This window comes from Salvia hispanica, chromosome 1, assembly GCF_023119035.1.
Source record: "Salvia hispanica cultivar TCC Black 2014 chromosome 1, UniMelb_Shisp_WGS_1.0, whole genome shotgun sequence".
Taxonomy (NCBI): domain Eukaryota; kingdom Viridiplantae; phylum Streptophyta; class Magnoliopsida; order Lamiales; family Lamiaceae; genus Salvia; species Salvia hispanica.
The window spans coordinates 49,659,805-49,663,318 of record NC_062965.1 but is presented as its reverse complement, the minus strand read 5'-3'; positions in this window follow the sequence as shown (position 1 = coordinate 49,663,318).

The following is a 3,514-nucleotide window of genomic DNA, read 5'->3' as shown; positions in this document are numbered from 1 at the left end:
TTTGTCTTTTTCCCCTAAAATTGTTGTTTTTCTTTTATTTTGGTGTTTTTCGTTTTTTTTTCCCGAAATTTTTGTTCTCATCACTCACTTCTTTTTCACTTCATGTTGTGTAATATAGCAAGGAATTTGGAGAAATGGGAGTAGATACAGAGACAATAATGATTTGTTTGTTGGAATATACAAAATGAAAACATAAATTAAATAAAACAATAGCAAAAATCATGTATTATGATCCTCCTGCAGCAATTTATTTCAATTTCCTGATACTAAAATTTTGGTCCAGTGCCATATTTGAATTTGATTTTGATTTTCGATTTGCTCTGTTAATTGTAAACACAATAATTAATTTACATCTTATCTTCAAAATAACCAAATCCACTAACACTTTTGCATACTCATCTCAAATTCAATTAAGTCCATTTATTCAAAATCAACCTGAGGAAAATTAAAAATAAATAGAAACCCCAATAATCTTAGAAAACAATAATTAAAAAACAATTATACTCAATTTCTTACACACGCTCTCAATTCGGATCTAACATAGATTTGACGCCAAAATAAGGCATCTATTTGACTTGGGAATGCCTTCATTTTCCAGCAAGATAACAGCATTACATAAAACATTGACTGGAAAATTAGCTTTGACTGGAAAATAGGGAGTGATTTTTTTTATTTTATAATAATTTACAGATACCATATTACAAGTATATAGACAACGACAGCTGGAAACCTATACAAGTAGAAAGAATTAAAATAGATGTATTAGATTCCATTATCTTCATCACCAAAGCCCTAAAGTAAAAGAAAAAGACTGCTCTGACAATTGTATTAATATAATATGCCCAAACCTAAACCAATATGGGAAACTATATTGTACATCTGCATCGATCGCCTGCCATACAACCTTAAACCCCCAATTCCCCTTCTGCACACGTGGCATATATAAGTTTTGCAAAATTAATACATGGACAATTAATGGAAAACGGACGAAAATGCAAAAATTGATAATTAATGGGGAACAGAATGAGTCGTTATTTAGCCGTTCTCATGGTTACAATACTATAATTATGCGTCATTACTATCATCACGTTTATATTGAAGAAATCGTTGTTGAACAATTATAAATCTCCAAAACTACATCGTTAGTCATTCGAAATTTAGGCGTGAAAAAAACTTGTGTGTTTGATCAAACTTCATAATTTCATTACTACTATATGTTTATTTCCCACATCACTACCTTTGCTTTTTTAAGTAAACACTATCATAATTTTTTTTTAACAAGTTTAATTTAGTGTATGTAGCAAGAGTGATGAATAGTGCACCCCATCATAATGAAGGGCTATCTCAAAAGAATTGAGAAATGAGTGTGTAACAGCAAAGATAAGTATTGTGAGAGAGAATAGTTGGCAAATGTGTCAGTAAATAAATTGAAAATATACAATAAAGATGTTGAGGCAGTCTTGATGTTCAAGTGAAGAACATCTCCAAAACCATGATGACGATTTTTTGATTTAAAACAGAAAAAGTAAAGTTAGCTTCTTGCTATGTTATGGTATGGTAAGGTGTTAAATTAAATAAAAATTGCAATTAGTAAAGTGTGGGGGAAAAGAGGCAAAAGATTAGGTTCTGTAATAATTTAACCTGCAAGAGCAGTTGGCAGTGGTTAGTCTATACTTTTTAAATGTTAACTTAGGGCAGGTGAAAGTGCTACCTAAAATTTCATTTTCATTTCCAATACTTCTCAAACAAAAAGTTTTGAATAATGATTAAGTTTTTATATGAATAAATTGGAAGCATTTCTTTTTCAGAGATATTACTATTGTTTTGGTATATTAATTGGAGAAAGAATAAATAAAAAATACTAATATTTTTATTTTAGTAATGTACTACTATCATTTTGAGTGTAATATAAAGGGTAATATAAAGTGTAATTATAAAGAAAAGAATGTGTTACCTTGAATTCGACTGATCAAAGCTTCGCCAATTTTATGAGCTATTATCCCATAAAGTAGTTATTAAAAAGGATAATAATTATTTAATTCATGAAATTTGGTCAAATTTTAATCAGTTTTGTAAATTTAAAAGTGGAATACATTAAATTACGGAATTTTCATCTGTGTATAAGATGAAATCGTTCTGAGCATCACCATAAGACGTTTCGTACATGAATGAGACTAAGCTATATATGAGAAATTTGAAAAAATTTATTGATAAAACTAACAATTCCTATTTAAAAATGAAAATTATTGAGAAATACTCTAGTTAAATATTATTGTTGTGTATAAATAATGGACTGAAATAAGCTCCCTTTAAAAAGAAAAAAGAAAGTGCAAAAGAATAGAATTGATAAAGTGAAATTGTAGTGGTAGACTAGTAAGATTAGGGGTGGGTAGGTAAGGTATACCTTACCGAAACCACCATACCGTATACCTTACCGTAAATACGGTATGCGAAAAAGTCATACCTTTACCTTACCAAAGTTTTCGGTATACCGAACTTCGGTATACCTTATATTCGGTATGACAAATTTCCATACCGATACCGTACCTCATTTTCGGTATACCGTACCGAAGTTCGGTATACCTTACTTTTGCGGTATACCTGACTTTCAACATCAATTAAAATAGAAAATTAGAGTTTTTAAAATATTATTTATAATTTATAATTTTAAAAATAAATTAAATATAATTTATTCATAATTATATTTATATTTCACAATAGATTTATAATTTAAAAATATATAAAATATATTTTATATACAATTGTGTTTATATTATTGTGGTATATACCTTAATTTACGGTATATACCTTAGTTTACGGTATATACCGAATTTCGGTATGCAGCGGTATACCGCGGTATTTGAAAATTTATATCGTTACCTTACCGCAATCTTTCGGTAAGGTATCATACCATACCGAAAGTCACGGTATACCAAAAAAAATGGTATTTTCGGTATATTTTCGGTACGATAAGACCGGTTTTTCGGTATTTCGGTATTTTTCCCCAGCCCTAAGTAAGATAGAATGAAGCACATTTTATTACTAGTAATGTACTGTCAATGAAATTATTTGAATATATATGTCTGTCTTTGAGAGTATATAAAATGGGAAAACTTGATGCTTCCTTTGCTGTTTGTTCAAGTACCCAGTTGGTGAATTTGCTCCTTTTTCTTGTGTAACTTAAGCAAGCATATGATGCTGTTGACATCAATCATATAAGCCCAGTATAAAATGTACTGCTTCTCTAACTCTGCCCACATCCTGTTTGTTTATATGTCAAAGTGGAATTTCCTGCTTTTCCCTACTCAATTTTAGCTGCATCATTTGAGAATATCACAAAAGGGTCCTTGCGATTTAGCTTTTTCTTGGATTCTTGTAGGGTTCTTCCCTCCCACTGGGTCAAATCTACAACATATAGTAGTAGTTAATTAAGAATTGCACAATTTATGCAGATTCAGTTTATTTGTTTTGTGAATTCTTGTAAGGAAAAAGAGGGGAAAGTGAATCTGCTTTT